We start from the raw sequence: 20107 nt of genomic DNA on the forward strand, positions 1-20107 counted from the left end.
CGTACCGCAAAAAAAAAAAAATGTAATGCTCTTTAAGTTTCTGAAGCACATGCTTAGAGAAAACTTTCACTAAACAGAAAAGCAACAGCAAGACCATTATCCCTTCACAGAAACCAGCAAATAAAGAATGTATGCACACAACACCTGGATTTGCTTTCCTGTTTCTTTGCCAGTGACTTTTCTACATACATGTATCTATATGATTAGCTGACTGTCAAACAAACATTCAGAGCACTGAATGACATGCAGTCACACAGATACACTCGCACACAAAAGAGAGCAAGGCTGCTGCTATTTCAGTATCATGAAATATTTTCCTAACCATGCACAGATGGAAGTACAGACTTTTCTGCCAACCGCCTGGTTCAGAAACTTTGCTCTATTTTTAATTATTTGGTTCAGAGGACCCATTTGTGATTAACTTCTGTGTTGGATGGCACAGCAAATAAAGTTCCTGACCCACAGCAAAGAACACTGAGAGAAGCTTAATTACTTTTAAACAGCAAGCGTAATATTGTAAACCATGTGTAGGGACAACTAAATTGTCAAAGACCTGTTGATGGTTCCTGCAGTTTGAAGCTGTGGAGTGTATCAGTAAAACAAAAATCCAGGAGGTCTTAAGGAAGTGACACCAAAATGAAGTGGGTTTTTTCCTCCTCTTTTTTTTTAAATTGAGGTATCACTGACATAAAACATTACATTAGCTTCAGGTGTACAACATCATGGTTCAAGATTTGTACACACTGTGAAATGATCACATTAAGTGTAGTTACCATCTCCTAATGACGTTCTTAATAACAAAGAAATGTTGGTCTTTGAGAAACAACAATGGAGTGAGAAATGGAGAGTAAAGAATTAATAGTGTCGCAAGGACTAATCTTATTAGCACTAAAAGTTTCACTTTTGACTGGGATCGGAGAATGGAATGCCAAAGCTTTACGCACAGGAAATAGACTCAGATGCAAAGAGAAGTTGGTCAGGAAACTCAAACCATAGAATTCAGAATCACACACTACAATTGCTGAGCAGATAAATCCCAGAAGAGAAGCAGAAAGAGAAGCAGTGGTCTAGCAATAAGGCAGAAAAGACAGTCAAGGTAAGAATGGAGCAGGTTGGAACTGTTTTATATTTTTAAGCTCTGTGTTACTTTTTAAAAGCTGTTTCCAAACAGAAAACAGTAAACCCAAGTATCAAATCAGTATAAATACAGAAAGGAAATAAAATATAAGGCATCCAGGTAAGAACCCTGAAGGTAGAATAGAGCTAAAACCTAAAAGACATTTATTCCTAGAGAAGTTTTCTTTTGATCAATTTCCCTAAAATTTAAGTCTTTGATGTACCTGGAAAACCTCAGATTCTACTGAACAATAGGTCACAGAGAGCCAAAATGTTTCAGGAGTAATAGTTTGCAAATGAGTCCAAGATCAATGCCAGAATGAGATGGCAATTGAAAAAACTCAACAACAAGCACCTAATTTCTTCTTGAGAAGTGTACAAATGGAGAATAACAGAATACCCTTGGCAGGGGGATTCTGAAGTCCAGCTTCTTAAACCACTATCACTGGCTACTAGCTTTTGGCTGGGTTGGTTGACATGGCAAGACCGTTAGAAGGACACAGACAGAGTTGTGGGCAATTATGAAAGTTCAATAATTGGAAGCAATTCAGGGAGCCATCATGTGGAGGAAAAAAAAGTGATCTGTTCCAGAAAGTCCAAAATAAAGTTGACTCCTACTATACATATTCATATTCTTCCTTCTCTACTATGCAAATCAGTGAAGTATATGCATGGGTATGTGTGTTGGCAAGAGACTAGAATATTTTTTAAAAACAGAATTAGAAAAAAAGCACATCTACGACTGAATTATTGATAGTTGCAAACGGTTTCATAACACCAATGTAGTATGATTACTATGGGCCACAGGCCATGGCTTAGAAATGGTTTTTATTTCATTTAGAAATGTTTCTATTTGCTATAACAATAGCCACTGTGCTGGGATGGGATTTGACCTGTGTCTTTGTCCATAAAACAATCCTATAAAATATGTAAACATGAATTCAATTTTCTTTAAGTCAAGAAAAACAAAACTATGGTTGTCAGAACAAGAACGGCTTTCTGTGGGATATTCTAGTTAAATGAAAGCTATTCAACCTGAATCAATTGCTGTATCCATTCTCCAATACACAGCAGATTTATATTTCACAAGGTTTTTGACACAGAACAAAATGTTACTGAAATACCTCTTCCATTCCTTTTGTCCTACATAACATTCCAGGGGCTGAACTCCCAACATGGGGCATATATTTGTCAGCTTCTGTTTGCACTGGTTCTATTCTAGTTTGTCTTTGTTGCAAATTTTCCGTGTTGACCCTTTCCTGGCAAAACATTAATATAGACTTTTGGTTGTGTTGCAACTTGCAATAAAAAAAAAAAAAAAAACCCTTACATTTTTATTCTGCACCATCTTTAAGCACCTGTAACTATTAAAAACAGGCCCTGCTGTTTACACCAATGACAGAACTTTTTTTATATACATCTGCTTATATAAACACTAGAAATTCAGGGAGAAAATTATTGCGATCCAACAATCCACACATTCCTACGCAAAACCAATCACTTGAGGATTTAAAAGCTAGATCTGTGGCGAGAGACAGGCTAGAACTAGCAGGAACAAGTCTGTACAAGATGAATTTATCCTCCACTGCCTCTCCGCTCCAGGTCATCCCAGGACTAGGCTTGTGGGAAAATGCCAAGATGGAAAGAATGGGTTGGTGCCTGTTTTCTAGCATATCTGTGTAAAAGACTCAACAAGAGCTCAGAGCGAGCTGCTGCTCTGAAAGGGACAAAAGGTGTGGCGCTGCAGCATGGTCCTGGCCATTGAATGCCTAAGCCTAAGGCAGCTCACACTCGGTCAGAAACGGATTTCAGACAGTGGGGAGCTAAAACACTGGATCTCAGGGATGATGTCCAAGAGGTGGTCTCTGAAGCTGGGTGTCATCCTTTAGGGTGGCCCAGAATTAAATGGTGACGCATTATGCCTCCTGGCGAGTTCATATATACTTTGAACGGCACAGACACCAAGTCCCGTGGACCTCCACCGAAGATCTTGGGGCAAGGAGAGACGTCCACCAGCGCTCTCTGTGACCTGTTAGAGAGAAACATTCTTAGCTACTCCGTCACCAAGCAAAACTCCCCAGCTAGGCTATAGCGCCTTGACTCCTAGGAAAAAGCTGTAAAGAGATTGCCGGGAGGAGGCCTACAAGAGAGATGGCCTTTGTCTGGTTTGCAGAATCACTGAGGAGGACTCCACATATAAAATCTAGCTTCCGTAAGCCTCAAAGAGAATCAGATTCCAAGTATTTCTGAAACCAACAGCACGGTCGTCAGCACCAATTACTTCTGCAGAGACAGAAAAGGCTTCATAACAGTTATTATACGTGCTTCTGGCATCAAGAGATGGATGGTGATTTCTACTAAAAGATTAACTGCTAGATGTCCCAGGACAGCAGATACTCATCATGAAAGCAACTCAGTGTCTCGCACTGGCTCTCTCCAGACCAGGAGGCATACCTCTGATTCACAGGGGGCTGCGTGAGCTTCCTCTGCCCTCTTTTGTAGCATCCAGCAGAAAGACAGGAGGGACCTACCAATATGGAAGTGACCTGACTGTAATGCCTTCCCACCCACATAGGAAAGAACTTCCCAGAGAAGATGGCATCAGTTTTCAAGATTCCATGGATGAGATCAATACAATTTCCTGATGTTTTTAACTTTGCTGACACTGGTGCCTTAAAGGAAATATAGCTCGAGAAGCTTAACTTGAAAGGTGTATTGGCTGCAGAAGAAAAAACACTCTCTACCCATCCGTCAAGTTCAAGCTTAGGCACTACAAAAACTAACGTCAAAATTTATAAGAGGGAATGGTGTACATTCAAGGGGCTGTACTCTTGTCTTTCTCCATCTTCCCAGCTCCATCTCAAAACTGCTCTATTAGGCCCCTTGGATGAAGCAAAGTTCTGTCTTTTCAGTCTACAGATTCAGAGTCACAACTGCATAAGGCCTGGGGGATCTCGGCTTCAGAAGGTGATGGAGAAAGCACTGAACTTCATGCAGGTTGCAAGGCCCAGGTGACAGCACAAGCCATGTGTGTTTTAGCCCTGAAACCTAGCAAATCTGTCAACCTCTTAGGTTTTGTTTCCTCCTCTAGAAAAGGAAGAGGATACTCTCTGCTCTAGGGAATCATTAGGACTCCCCAGGGCAACCAGTCATACGAGGCACTCTGACTCCTGTGATATGCTATTATCAGCTGAGATGGACCCATGACACACTAGCCACTGCACACGGTCCAGATGACTGTGGTCCTTAGGGCTATGTTTACTAAATTGGAGGCCCAGACTGCAAAACACCACCAAGAGAAAAGGGTAGTTGTGACTAGTCCTATAGAAGAAACAGGAAAACATAGGACTTCCATCCCAGTGAAGTCTTTGAAGACCCTGCACATTTAAAATGGAAAAGTTTAAAAAATTTTTTTAAGGAAATCGTTTCCTGAGACTTCAGGGTAAAGAGTAAAAAGTGCAGCATTTAGAGAAAGAAACTCCAAGATTAGTCAGGTCATTGAATGTTCTCTGCACAGCAGAATAGCAAACAGCTAGTGTTTGTTCATTTTCATAGATTAATAACCCTCTCTCCAGGGCTTAAAGATGATATGAACTGTGACTTCCAGAGTTTTGTTTGGAGAAGGCTCAATACTCCTGGGTAAGACCCATGTTTCAAGGACACATGCAAAAATATTTCTGCATTTCACATTGCTTCTTACTCACATTGGCCTATTCTAATCTCTAGGATGACCAAAATGGATCTAAAGCTTGCTGGGAGGGAAAAAAAAAAAAGAAAGAAAGTAGTCTTCCCCCTTTTTTTTTTGCATCTGTTTATACAGATTGTTAAAACAGTCCTGTTCATTTGGATGACTCTGAGATGGAAAAATATATATAACCTGTTCCTTCTGAAGAGTAGAGAGAGGTACAAAGGGTTACAGAGGCTTCGGCAGAACAGGAAAAGCCAAAGGAAAACACCAAAATCTGGGCTTAGGTGCTATCGCTGTATTTCTTTCAAATGCAACAGAGAACATGGTTTTATGGAAGAAGATTTCTAAATAAAAACTAGATAATCTTTTCTCCTGTCAACAAATAATAGGTAACTTGTCTTATGGGCCTACGACCACTTACAAAAGGAACAAAACTGCTAATCTTATGAAAAGTGTCAGATCAGGCACCAGAGCCAGCAGCCAAAGAGAAACATTCTTTTCCCAGCTCCTTATAAAAAGACTGTCTTCCCAAAAAAGCCACAACTTGGGGTCATACTTCTCAATGGTCTGGATTACAGCACGGAGCCTTGAAAAGGGGAAGGACAATCAAAACAAAGTTCATCCAGAGTCCTTTCTGCCCCCATTTGGAACTTGCCAGAACAGAGCAAGGTAGAAAGGGCTTTGGGGCGCTGCAGTGGACAATGGGCCCAGGCCTCGGTTCTAATGTCAGACCCTCTTCCATACCTGTCAGAACCTCCATCAGAAGCATGCAGACCCTCACGTCAGTGATCACCAATGAACACCCTCTCCCTGGAAATGGTATTTTCACCCACCACCAACAGGGCAACTTCTAGACGAATTCATGTGCAAGAGAGAGGAGGTTGTCCCCGCCAACTCAAAGGGGCAGGGACACCACGGTCAGACCCCACCAGCCCCATTCCTCCTGGGCGGGGTCACGCAGAGGAGGGTTTCAGGGCTCCCTGGTCCATGGCGTGCTTTACCTCCACTTGACCAACCTTGCTTAAGACTCCAGAACTACTCTCTTCCAGATAAAATGATCTCCTTGGGAAAATTATCCCACCAAGAACTTTCACCTGAATCAGAGAGCAGGGTCACAAGAGCACATAAGGGAGACTGATCAAAGCAGAGAACAGGTGTTTAGGAGGTGAACCTCAAATCCACTCATTCATCCCACAGGTTAGCGATGTTTCTAAGAATCCTCACATCATCGAAATCCAACAGGAATTTTTTCATTGCAAAGAAAGACAGTTTTAGACATTCAAAAACACAGTGATTTTGTTTCCTGTGTTGAAGTTCAATGATAATAGTGTTTGGTGTGTTATAAGTGTAGTGCTATAAAATTTAAATATCACTGAGCAAATCCAGCAATCTATTCCGTATAGCTTTTGTTCCAGAAAATTCGTCACTAGGCTTTTCTTTCTCCTGAGCAGAGCCCTCTTATAAATTTTGGTCCCCTTTACCACTCATTCTTTGATGCACAAAGGTATTCAACAGATGCCATAGCTTTTTCCACCACTGTGGTCCACTAGGCCCCAGGGCTGGCTCCAGACCACAGTCCTGTAAGTCACGGTCTATATAAAGAGATGGAATTGCATCAATTTGCATCATACAAACCCACATTGTAGGGGAAATGCTTACATTTATTGCAGCCCTACTGGATGCCAAATGCCAAGAATGGTTGGTGTGGGGAGGGGGGGAAACAGTCCTTGCTGTCCCTGCTGTCACTGAGCTGGGAAAAGAGGTGCAAAATGTTACAACACGAGAAGAACAGCAGGGGGCTCTGGGAATCCCCGACAGGCAGCACAGGACTAGTCCCTCGGCTGCCCGAGGAAAGGACTCTAAACCAAGATTCAAAGTTAGCCACACAGATAGAGGTGGGTAGTTGGATGTCAAGGAAGGGGAACAGCACAACTAAAAGCTGGAACATAATAAGAAAGGACAGGGCACTTTGAAAGAGGAAATGCTAAATGACTGAAGCAAGGAAAGGGCAACAGATGAGTGTCAGTGCTGGGGAGATAAGCAAGGGACCCCAAAGCTGCTGGGCCAGGTTAAGGATTCAGAACTTCAATGAAAAACCAAGGAGGTGAAACAGAGATGCAGACAGATGTCTAAGCGTAAGAAATGTTCACTTTGGCCTCGGAGAGGAAAACGGGTTGGACCAGAACAAGTGCACATTGAGAAAGGCCATTGAGGAGGGACAGCACATCCTAAACCACCGCAACCCAGCAGGGCCACTGGTCCCAGTTCAGGTCTGGAGACCAGACTCCCCCAGAGCTCCATACCCGGGAAACTGCCCCTGCCCTCCTGCCCGCAGAGCTCTCTCCAGGGAAGAGCTACAATAGCAAGGGAAGCTGGGCAGCAGTGGGCCGCTCAGTCTAACCTGGATGAAAATCAAACCCACGAAGCTCACTCCTCAGCAGGTGGCCTGTCGGACTCAGTGAGCAGAAGGTGTGAAGAGCCCAACCCAGGATCCTCGAAGAAGGGTTCAACCTCGCCAAGCCTGGAACTCTTATCTCTCCAGGCCCACGGGAGGGAGGCTGCCAGGCCTCCAGCACGGCCCCCACGGCAGGGCTCCCCGAGAGAAACGGGGGTCAGCAACACAGGGCGGAGAGCCCCAAAGGTGGGCAGAGGAGACGAGGCATCTAGGAGACTGGCCCAGGATGGATCAAGGTCAAGGAGTGAGGAACAGGTGGGAAGGAAAGTAGAAAGGGGCCCTCGGCAGTAGAAAAGCACTAGGGTTTCAACAAGGAGCGGTTCCCTGGTGTTCAACAGGGGAGCGGTGAGCAGTTGAGAATGAGGACTATTCCAGCCAAGCCGAGCCGCTGGCCGGCCAGGTACAGAATGTGAGCTGCAGTCATCTCCCTTCTTCCTTCCAGGCTGGCCCTGGGTATGATCACAGAAGAAAAGAGACATCATAGAAAATCTTGGACTTTCATACAAAAAAAAGTCAGAGAATCCAAATGAAAAACAATCGGACTGGGGAAACAGCTGCAGTACATATGACTTTAAGAAAGATCAGTTTCTAGAGCACACAAAGAGCTCATAGGCACAGATGAGAAATTATCAAGACTCCCCGTTTGCTAATTGTATAAAAGAAAATCAGTAAGTAAACACAGATGGAAATGTTCTGCGACTGAGAGGGATCAAAGGAATGCAAATTTTAAAACCAAGAAGCCTATTAAATTAGCCAAAAAAGAGTAAGTCCCACAATTAATCAGGTTGAAGCAAGACATAGTCGTATATCATCAGTAACAATGTAAATGTTGTCTTTTACAAAGCAGTTCAGAGCAAGGCCCCTCCGTCTAGGAATAAGCCTTCTGACGTGACTGTACCCTAAGAAAATACTTAAGTGTACAAAGGTAATCACTGCAGTTTTATAATAGTAAACAATTAGAACCAACTCGAATGTCCACAAATAATACAAAACCTAAATTAAGAGAAAACAACTTGATGGTATATTATATAACCTTTGCAAAAGATAACTGTCCAGTCTAGGTTGCAAACCAGAATGTTTATGCTAAATAGAAAAGGCACAAGTGAAAAAAGATATATGTTAAATTGTCAAGAACTAAAAGACAACACCTAATAGTGACTTATGGACTGGGATGGTGGAATCAAAGGGAACTTTTGCTTTCATTGGTTTTCTCTTATTGTAGTAAAGTATAGACAACAGATGTTTAAAATGTAATATTTCTATCCATTGCACAGCAACTAACACCCTCTTCTGTGGAGCAGGTGGACCTTCAGTAGAACATCACACCCAAAACAGGGAAGGCGGTCCAGGCCCTCCCAAGTTTCAATGGTCCGTCTGGAATTCAAACCTGCCCACGAAGGACTGTGAAGGGTTCCTCCTACCCTGAGTACCCCCAAAGATACAACTCTTTCCTTAGTTCTTGTTTTTTTTTTTTCCAGCCCTTAAATTCTATACTTTCCCCTCCTTTCTTTTCTTTAAATTATGTACTGAGATCCTACCACAGGCAATATACAGTGAATGTTCATTTGATCCTTCCAGCAATCCTGTAAGATAGACCTTGTCATCATCCCCATTTTACAGATGAGAAAACTGAGGATCACAGATTTAAGAAATGTGGCCTGGGACACACAACTAAGGAGCCAGGGCTAGAATTCAAACCTTAACCTCCCTGTCTTCAAAGCCCTCACTTTTAACACCCCTATTGCCTCTTCCCTTCCTCTCAGCCTATGAAACAAACAAAACAACAAGACAAAACACTCTTAAATGTCACCTCTTCTATTTGCACTGGCTGCCGAAAAACACTATTCAATGAGTCAAGAGACATCAGTATGAACGGTTTACAAATGAACCAACAGGACCAAGTAATGCTATGCACACTAACTGGGAAAGTTGATGCAGAAGAAAAAACGAATCACCTCGAGCCTCAAATCTGCACCTGCAGGTAAAACCAAATGACATCCAAAGGATTTCTACTTGTAAATTAAAAGCAGAATGTGACCCTCGATGCTACTGCAAAGAGCTGAGCTTCTGCGCTCTCCTTACAAAAAATTATTCCATAATTAGCAGAAAGATTCCTTCCAGTTATAACACAGCCACTCCAGAAATGGATGTTGTTTGGGGCATGGTAGCAAGAAGAGGAAAAAGGAGCCGAGGAAGCGGTAAGGTACGAAACTAATAGAGATGGGGTGATAAATGATTTTAGGCACCCCTTACGACTTACTTTATAAATAATGACACAATAATAGCTGAAAATGTAAATTCTAATTAGATACAAAACCGAACAAAGTCAAACAACAGCTAATGATGTTTGACAGAGCAAAGGTCTCTGGGGGAGGGTGGGGGCAACCGAGAGAAAGAATTACAATAAAATCTATTCATGGGACTGTGCCGTGTTAGAGATAGAAGAGGCCCGAGCGATCACTTCTTTCACCCGCTTTCTTTCCTGTAAATGGGGAAACTGAGGCCCAGCAAGGTAGAGTGGGTGGTCCATCTCACCTTGCAGCAGGGCAGTTAAAAGAAACTCGGTCTCCCCAAAAACCGCCCAACAGCTTTCTACCACACCCCCACTCACGCTGTGGTGTCCTGGAAAGCTACTCCATTTGAAATCTTATTTTGAAAAAATGGATTAAACATTCTATGAATATTAAATTCCTTTTTAATAATTTTCGAATGCACAGGGGCACACTGAAAAAAAGAAGCCTGGTTTTTATTTCTTTTGGAAAACTGCACACCGCTCAGCGTTTAACCTCGTATTGAGTGAAATATTAACAGGCCATATAATGGTTTCAGTGTTCCTTCAGTAAAGCTAAACAGAATTCGAAAAACATATCCCCCAGGCCTACAGTGGAGTTTCTGGAGCACACATTAAACTCAACGCTCCGCTCAACAAGCCCGTCACTGTTAAGTAACTCATCAGAAAATAAAGAGGGAATTACCAAAGGGGAATTGCCAAGCAATTAGTTCTCTGAAGCAGATGACATACAACTGCTGTAAGGGAGGAGCTTCCCCGTTAGTCATATGTCAGAGTCAGAGCCTCCTAATCTGTAAATAAAATGCATCACGTATGATTACAGCTCAGATGAAGGCTGGGGCTGCCATCCGCGTGTGCACAGAGGGCAAATCCCAAATCCTCCTGTTCTGTGTGTCTATAAAGCAAGACTTGCCTCTGAAGACATTTTTTTAAAAAATATCCTTGGTAATTTTCTTTCTTTTATGGAAGTATAATTGACCTACAACACTCTGTTAGATCCAAGGGCACAACAGAGTGATTTGATGGTTCTACACGTTACGAAATGATCATCACTTACATTCTTCAACTGTAAGAAAGACAAACTCTTAGTTTTCCCTGGGCAGTCTAAGAGAAAAGTGATCTTTCTTCTCTATCCTTGAGCACAGGCTCCGGACGCGCAGGCTCAGCGGCCATGGCTCACGGGCCCAGCCGCTCCGCGGCATGTGGGATATCTTCCCGGACCGGGGCATGAACCCATGTCCCCTGCATCGGCAGGCAGACTCTCAGCCACTGCGCCACCAGGGGAGCCCCTCTATCTTTTTGACATGAGTTGGTCAAGACTCATCACTGGTCCAGTGAAGGTGAGAAAATGAGCCTGGGAGGGGCAGGGACCAGAGATGAAGGGACAGGAGGGGCAGAGGTGGGGGGGGGGGGAGGGAGGGGAGGGGATACAAGCTCTGAGCTTCCCGATGGCCTCCCTGACTTAAGTGTGACCTCCTTTCGCCCCATGTTTCTTTGAGTTGGACTGGGTGCCACCCACCATCTATCAAACTGCAGAGAGAAATAGTTCTTATCCGCCAAACCTTGCAAACTGAGCACTGACCCAGTGAAACGCTTTCAAGAGTCAAAAGTTCATCACCTCACTTTCAAGAGTCAAAAGTTCATCACTGGACACCAAACATTTGGAGCCCAACTTAAGCCAATCCCCTGAAACACAGATAAGCATATGCCATGGTCATCATTTTCTTCAATTAATAATTATTGAAAGTGCGTAGGAATCTCAGGGAGGAGGACAAAGAGTGAAAAAAAGGGAAACAACACAGCAAAGACAGCCTGTATGTGACCCTGAACAGACAGGCACACCTGGAAAAGGAGGGCTTATCGTCCACGAACCTTCTCTGATCCTGACCTCTGAGAGTCGGCCGCACCTCTGCTGTGGGTCTTTAAATACTACTCCTGGGCACACCTTGCCTTACAGAAGGGGCTGAGGGCTTGAGAGACAGTGCATGGCAGCAGTTAAGAATACAGGCTGGGGGATTCCCTGATGGCACAGTGGTTAAGAATCCGCCTGCCAATGCAGGGGACATGGGTTCGAGCCCTGGTCTGGGAAGATCCCACATGCCGCGGAGCAACTAAGCCCGTGCGCCACAACTACTGAAGCCTGCACGCCTAGAGCCCGTGCTCCACAAAAAGAGAAGCCACTGCGATGAGAAGCCCATGCACCACAACGAAGAGTAGCCCCCACTCGCCACAACTAGAGAAAGCCTGCACACAGCAACGAAGACCCAATGCAGCCAAAAATAAAAAATAAATAAATTAAAAAAAAAAATACAGGCTGGGGTCCCAGCATGACTCTACCACTTAACAGCTGAGCAGTCTTGGGCAAGTGACTTAACCTCTCTGTGCTTCAGTTTCCTCACCTGTGAAATGCAGATAATAGCAGTGCCTACCCCAAAGGATTGCAGTGAAGATTCAAAGAGTTAATACACAGAAAGTGTGGACCATTGATCATCTCCATATTTCCTTTAGGGTCTTGCTGGCATAATGCCTCTCACATATTAGATGCTCATTGAATCTTTGCAGACAGCATGGTCTGCCCCCTGGAGTTGTTGAGTTGTTTTCTCCATTCCTGTCACTCCTGTCCTAACCTTCTTGTCTTTTATGAAAGGTAGGTAAGTCACAGCCTCATTCTGGGCCATTTAGGGGACTACAGACACCCCATCAAAAATAACTCAGGTTAGGGGGCTTCCCTGGTGGCGCAGTGGTTGGGAGTCCGCCTGCCGACGCAGGGGACGCGGGTTTGTGCCCCGGTCCGGGAAGATCCCACATGCCGCGGAGCGGCTGGGCCCGTGAGCCATGGCCTCTGAGCCTGTGCGTCCGGAGCCTGTGCTCCGCAATGGGAGAGGCCACAACAGTGAGAGGCCCGCGTACTGCAAAAAAAACAAACAAACAAAAAAACCTCAGGTTAAAAAAATATCTTAAATAATCCTCAAATATTCCTTCATTATATTAAGACTGACTCCCCAATAACAGCAATATAACCAGATAATGTCCAGCTTTCTCCTTCACTTTGAGCTATGTAGTCTTTCTTCCCAGAGCCAAGGCTCACTAACTCTACATTTTCTATAAAGTATAAATGAGAAGCCAAATTGTTCAGAAAACTGTGACTAGTAGCTGGAAATATATATATATATATATATACATACACACACATATACACACACATACACACACACACTCAAATAACATTTAAGAGTCCACACTAAAGTCATGAAACACACCCATATTAATGTGATTTATCAAAGTACAAGAAATGAATTGCCACAAATGAACAACTGCTCCAAAGTCAAGTAGGTGGCATAATGTGATTTACGCCTATCACATGAGATAAATAAATCCACGGTGGAAAAGATCAAAGGCAAAGCTGGACTCGTTGTTAATGTGTACAGGGCTTCACTGAAAATCTTCTTAATAAAACTGTTTAGAGGAAAATAGAGGGATCATTTGTTTAAATGAAAAGAGATATTGCATGCGCTGAATTTCAAAAGCAGCATTCATTTTTATACACACACGTTAGATCTGGCTAAAATTAGCTCAAGTTTCTATTTTTTTTAAAGGTCTTAAAGAATAAAGGTTTCAATAAGGTTTCATTGAGCTAAAGCTCAGCCCTGAGTTTCCAAGGTGCCTGAGTGTCTAGGGAAGACGCCCCCCGCCCCCCCGCCATTACCCACCCTGTGCATCATCCCAGTTTCTCCATCCTCCCTCCCTTCACCCCAGGTCTTAAACAGGAAACATACAAAGGCTGTGCCACACCAATGCTCCATTTCTGCTGCCTCCACTGCCTCTTACTTCCCCCTCTACATATTCCACTCTGGCTGACGTCATCACTGAAATATACTCATCCCTCCTGCCTGTCAAACTTCCTGCCAGGCGCAAGAACCCAAAGCCCAATCTCAAAGATCACTTTCATGCCAATGGCTCCTCCAAATTTATCTCCAGACCGGACCTCTCAGTAATCTTATTCCCACACTCTACCGTCTGCTGGACTCCAGGAACTCAGATGTCCACCGGCACCTGGGCTTCTGCCTCAATGGCCTCATCAATTACATACCATGCACTTGCTTGTTATGGCCCTGGCACTGAAACGGTCACCCTCACACTCTCCATCTCTTCCCACAGAAATGCTAACCAGTCTTCAGAGTTCAACTCAAACTGTCCCTCCTCCTCCAAGTCTTTCCCCATCATCCTACTCAGCATCATTCTTCTGAATTCCTTCTGTGTTAGAACCTGCCCCAGTAAGTACAACCCACCCCACTCTGCCTTGTATTAGTTATTTCAGAGCATTTCTTCTTCCCCCTACTTGACCACGAAGTATATAACCTCCTCCTAGTAGCTCTTACTCACTCTGTGCAGTAGTAAAAAAAAAATACACAGTGAATAAATGAGTGAATCACTTCTTTACATAGACAGTGCCTGTGAATGGGGTAGGTCAGAAACTGCTAGAGCTGTACTGTATTGATAAAACAGCCAGAACCAGAAATAACTGTAATCTAGGTTTTATTTTATTTTTTTAAAAAAAGAAAAAACCTTAATGAGTATAACAGAGTACAACGTGAATGATACTGTTTCCTTGCTTACACTTAGCCATCAGATTGTGAGGACTGTAATGAGGCCACTATTTATGCAAAACGTTTAGCTAATGCTTATAAGCTTCCTTTAAATGCGAGCCTAGGAAATGTCAGCTGCTTAAAACTCAAGGTGACTCTGTACTGCTTTGTCAGTAATATGAGTATTCCTATGACACTTAATATACTGTACTATGTACTATAAAAACCTGGATCTCTTCTCAATAAGCTACACATACTGACCAAGAGATAGGACTGTTTGCTGCCCGTTTTTTTCACAATAAATTCTTGAGACATTCCTGTTTTAACACATGATTCTCTTTAAACACCACAGGTTGAAAAAATTGCATGTGTGTTAACCACATATGCAATTAAGCCACTTCCCCCAAAACTTCAAGGTGAGGATTTTCTGCCTAAAATGGATAATACCCCGAAGAGAGAAATTAGCAAGAAGACATCGCACCCCTTTCAACGGAGCTGACACTTGTAGACCTTATGAGGCTTAACTCTGCACAGAATTCTAGAGTTGTTCTATCTCCTTTGAAAGACGCTTTCCCTAACCCACAGCCCATAAAATGTAAAGTACCCAGTTCCATATTTCACAAGGATAGAATGTGTATGATAACTTCCTCTCTCCCCTGCCTCGCCCCCCAGGAGGACTTTACTGACCCCCCTTTCTGAGGCACAGTACTTCCGGCATTCAGGTATGTGTGTGTTTTTACTCAGACCACAAGTAACGTCACTTATGCCTGCAACTCAGCAGTTCATCCTACGATATAAAAACAATACACGGCAATAAAGATGTTAAAAAAATAAATAAATAAATAAATAAAAACAATACACGGGCAACCTGCATCAGGAATCAAGGTAGACTAACACAAAGTTCCGAAAAATAAATAAAAGACCCGTTGGCTTTGCAGGGCTGCAAATGTCTACAATGTTGGTCCAAAGACCAAGGTACAGGGATATTTACTTATTCCGAGTCATGTATGGTTGAGAAGCAACCGTCACCAAACAAGAACATTACAATCATCCTGTCAAGACAAGTCACAGGTTCACAGTGACAGCACAGGTTCATGGATCATAAACCATATACCAGGTACTACTCTGCTCAGTGTACAAACATTACGTCATTCCATCCTCACAGCAGCCCTAGAGAAACGTCTAATATTATCTCCAACTTACACAGAAGAAACTGAGGCACAGGAAGGTTACAGGACTGCCCAAGTTCACAGAGGCAGCTCTAGATTTTAAATTCAGACAGGCTGGTTCCAGAGCCCTGCGCTCTTATCTCAAACACCATGGAATTTCTATGGAAGTTAAACACTGGATCTTAGAAGCCCGGGGTTGGTGGGGGGGGTTGGGGGGGTTCTTTATTTAAAGAAATCTACTGAATCAGTTTCAAAATGAACATTTTGATAAAGCAAGTGTTCACCTCTTATACGTTAGCTGAAAATCCAGAGTTTTGTATGTGAGGTTTGGTAAAAGTGGACTGTGTATCCCACCAAGTAAGGAAATCCCACATGACTCAGGAAGAGCCGCCCAGAGACCACCCGATCCAGCCTTTGCCAAAGCTGTGGAACATCAGTATGACTCCAAGAGACCATTAAGGCTCATTTTGATTCAGCAGATCTAGGGTGGAGCCCCTATTCTATTTTTTTTAACCTCTCCCGGTGATTCTGGTGCCCAGCCAGGCTCGGGAACCTCTGAACTAGTCTATTTCCACAGCTTGGAGCAGGACTCCTCCCAAGGCAAACAGAAAGAAGGGATCTATTTCACAATCTCCTCCGGTTGCGAATACCAGTGTTCCCAAGCCCTTATTGCCCCAACTTCTAACTAACTTCCACGGTCTCCTGATTTCAAGTAGGCACTCTCCTCTTGTCTTCCCTTCAACAGTGAACCATGAGTCATCAACCCTGCATCCACCCTGGGTCTGCATGACTCTCCAGATGAGAAAAATTTACTGTACATGAAGAAATCAGGAAGTTGTAAAATCCAAACAGACACAGAGAAATTCGAGATCCAACAAATGCGGGTTGCTACCAAACAAAGGAGCCCGTCTCCCTACACAAGGGTCATACTACAACAATAACCTAAAACATGACTTAAGATAAACATTTGGTAGCAAAACTTTCTCACCAGCTTGAAGTACAGGTGACAATTAAAATGATCAGGCCCAAGCCCAACACACACAATAATCAACCATCCACAAAGTCAGAGGTAGGCTACTTCATAAACCAAATAAATCAAAAAGAGAAATACTTGAATCCGAGCTTTAAAAAAACCTCTCGGCGATTTCTCAATTTCCCACACAATAGAGTTTGCAAAGACAATTATCTTGAACAGTCTACGAAGTGCTAAAGTACGGCTAGTAGGCGACTTTCCCAGGTCAGACTTTATCCTCAGATGGAAACTAGAGAGCATCGCAAAACTCTCACCTGATGGGTGACGCACTTTCCTGCAGTGGCTGCGGAGGACGAGCCTGCTGTCCCAAGATGCCAGACAAATCTGCAGCTTGAATGGACCACCCTGGTGATTTGCTGCACGATCCTCCTGCAATGGTCCAGGGGGTGCAGAAGAGGAAATCCAAAATGAGAAACAGAACGGATGGCTTTAAAAAAATAATTCCACCTGCAAGGGCCCATGCACTGAAATCTAAACTTTAAGAACATCACATTTTGCATTGTTTTAGGAGAATTACACAGCTACCAGCCAGCCCAAAAGGCAGGTCTGGTTTTATTCGACAGGGCTCAGAGGGAGGCCAACACACAGAAAGGTCATCCCTTCAATCAAATTAAGAGCTTGGTCTCCCCATTTGAGACAGCTACTGTCATTCTTTTCTCTAATGATTCTAGCCAATTTCCTCAGAAACACATGCTGGTAATCACAGGACTATCAGGTGAAAATGGGCATGGACTGAATAGTAATTGAGCCAGGGTCTAACTTTCATGAGGCATATCTTACTATCAACATGCAACTTTGAGGCACAATCATGAAACAGAGCACAGTTATTAGCATACCAGTCTAATGGGATAGAAGACAGAACAGAATGCAGGAAAAAAAAATGTTAAGTATGCATATACTCACTAGACTTTTTTTCCACTAAACTTTAAAAGATTTAATTACTGAATGTATGTCTACTTGACTTTCATTCTGCCACAATATCTTAAGCATGTTTAAGTAAAAATTACCCACTGTATGATGAATGAGTGAATGTGTGAATGGATGAATGAAAGAGAGAATGAATGAATCTTCCATATACCTTTCCATCAGGGAGCTTGGTGCTTGTAGTAGGTTTTGTGAGGTAAAGACCTATGCATAGAAATGGAAGAAGTTGAGGACTCGATCTGCTAACATAGTTTCCAGCACTATCTATTTAAATCATGTTTTTAAATACTGGTAGTTCCCAACTGTCCACATTAAATAAAATCAGTAGCACAGTTATTATAAACTAATCCCCAAACTAGTCATTGCTGGACTGAGTTTTTTCAGCCTTTGATTACTGGAGCTGATCTGCATATTTGTTTAGGCTGGTTTTAAATTTAGTTTGGGTTTCCTAAGCCCACGCCAGGTAACAGTAGGAAGGAGAAGGCCCAGGATTATATTGGGTGTCAGAAAAGAACTATTCTGGAGCTATGAATATGATCTCCAATGTGAATAATCTGTAAACAGGTAAGTGAGCCAATTATCCTTGGGTACATGGCAACACATCTCATGATTATTTTCATCCATACACACTCACTATTTTTAAGAGCACAGCCCAGCTGGAAAGGAAAATAATTTCGATTGCTTTCCAACACTGCAAAGTAATGAATAATAGCCAAAGTATTCTTACTTCTAGCTAATCCATTCGCCAAGTATTTATTTAAGCATCTACTGCACGCCTGGGACTGATATGCAGAAGAAGGAAGTTTTCTAGGCCTTGGTTTCCCCACATGTAATCAGTAAGTGTAGACAGACAAAGAACGAAGCTGTTCGAGACTATAACGTCTCTCAAGTCCTTGGAAGACACTGTCCTTCACTAAGAAGCTTGTTGAGTTACAAATATAAATAGTGGCCAAGTTAAATAGAAGCTCATAATATTCTATTTATTCTTACACAGCACTTGTTTTAAGGGCCTGGGACGGGGTAGAAATCTTGATTTTATCTAGTAACATCTCAAATGAAGCATCAAAATACTTGATCATCATTTTCAAACAAGGTGCAGGTACCGTGGATTTGCAAAGTGCTTGCTTTATGAGCTAACAGTTGAGAGTGTTGCCTTGTGTATCGATGTAGGTGCACACCATCCTATTTACCTATCACCTGGCAGATAAGGTTTTATAGAGTCCAAATTACAGTCTCCTCCTATTCTGCTGAAGTGCAGAGAACAGTCAAACATGATGCAAATGCTGTAAAATATTAATTTACTCTCACATTGGTATGCCTACTTATTTCAAAAGCATTTGTGTTGCTACACCAGTTAGACTAACTCGAAGAGTTAACATAACTTGCTGTGTTCCACTGGAGGGAAGAAACACAAGGATAAAGCAAGGCAGAGTGGACTCTGTATTGCAAAAACATACAAACAACATACCAGAAAATAGCCTATGGACTGTTTTCTGTATCTGCTAAAAATGGAACCCTTAATATTTAAAAAGCACAGCAGGGCAACATAACACAATACTATTAATAGTGGAAGACAGAAAGATGGCTTAAGTAATACTGATGTGACAGTCAGTAAAGAGGTGATAATATATAAATAATATGGATACAGGATATAATATCAACACTTCGGGGAGAGTAGGCCAAAGCTAAGGGCGCAATAAAAGAAAATTTGCCGTACGCAGTGACAGAAAAAATACATTTTCTTCGAATGTTAGAAGCATAAATGTTTACAGATTAGCAGCTATGACAATGATCACTAAAAACTTCTGCTAAATTACTCATTCAAAATGTGTCCGTTAAAGAACACCTAAATAGAAAAAAAGGAGTTCCTCTTAGCCTGAATCCAAACACCATCATCAGGGGAACTTCTGCCCCCCGAAAGCCTCAAACTGTGATTACACTACAATGAATTTTCTGAAAAGTAATTTTCAGGTTTAGGATACAATTTTTGCTTACGTTATTGCCATTACCATTGCATTTTCATTACTCCACAAATGCGATGCATTAAAAGCTATAAAAAAAATCAATGAATCAGTTCTGCTCACATCAAATATGTCAAAGAGAATATAATGTTTGTTGCTCTTTTGTCTTTAATAGTTCTAAAATGTGTTTTAGTACATTTGAGATGGTAATAGGTAGTACACATATTTACAGTACATTGGCCTGAAAACTTCAGGTTTGTAAGGATTATGAAATATATTACTACACTGATAAAGACAAAGATACATAAATTATGAAACAGGAAAGAGATTTCTGAAAACTATTTCCACCAATAAAGATTAGTTACCTAAACCTTTTTATTACTCCTGTAATTGTAAGTATTTACATATTTTTAAAACCTTGATCCAATTACAACTCTTTTGGCCAACATCTGAAAATATTCTCCAACACTAGCATGGAGTATACTCATTATTATACCACCTCTTAAATTCTGAATGTGTATTTTATTAAACTGAATTGAATGAAACTAAAATTTGAACAGCATAATTGAGGACTACAAAATTCCTTAAAAAGGGGCAGTCTTGTGTGGAACGCCCTAGAACAGAAATTATTATCTCTATTGGGATTTCTATGATTTCTTATTTTCAATGCTTTTCACAAAATAAGGAGAGCCTGCTTCTGATAAGTTTGGAAGTATGAGCAGAACTAAATCTGCTGTTTGAAGCAGTTAAGCTGCACATATCAAAAGATATAAAGCAATGGAAATCAAATCATGTCTCCCCTATAAAAATAATATCCTGCCTTGCTGTACTATGTCATCTTACACAAGTATTTAAGCTTTTCATAGTCTAAACTATGTGTTACTT

General features: G+C 42.2%; 1 protein-coding gene across 12 annotated transcripts in view; it reads right to left on the reverse strand.

Annotated features, from left to right (window-relative positions):
- Nucleotides 1-20107, reverse strand: part of ATXN1 (ataxin 1) — a 520605-nt gene that overhangs the window by 372373 nt on the left and 128125 nt on the right. For all 12 annotated transcript variants that reach the window (XR_013830337.1, XR_013830338.1, XM_079935510.1 and 9 more), the window contains one exon: nt 16592-16706. The gene's annotated coding sequence lies outside the window, so the exon portion shown is untranslated. The remainder of the gene's footprint in view (nt 1-16591; nt 16707-20107) is intronic.

The sequence above is a fragment of the Stenella coeruleoalba genome (genome assembly GCF_951394435.1).
Source record: "Stenella coeruleoalba genome assembly, chromosome: 10".
Classification (NCBI taxonomy): Eukaryota; Metazoa; Chordata; class Mammalia; order Artiodactyla; family Delphinidae; genus Stenella; species Stenella coeruleoalba.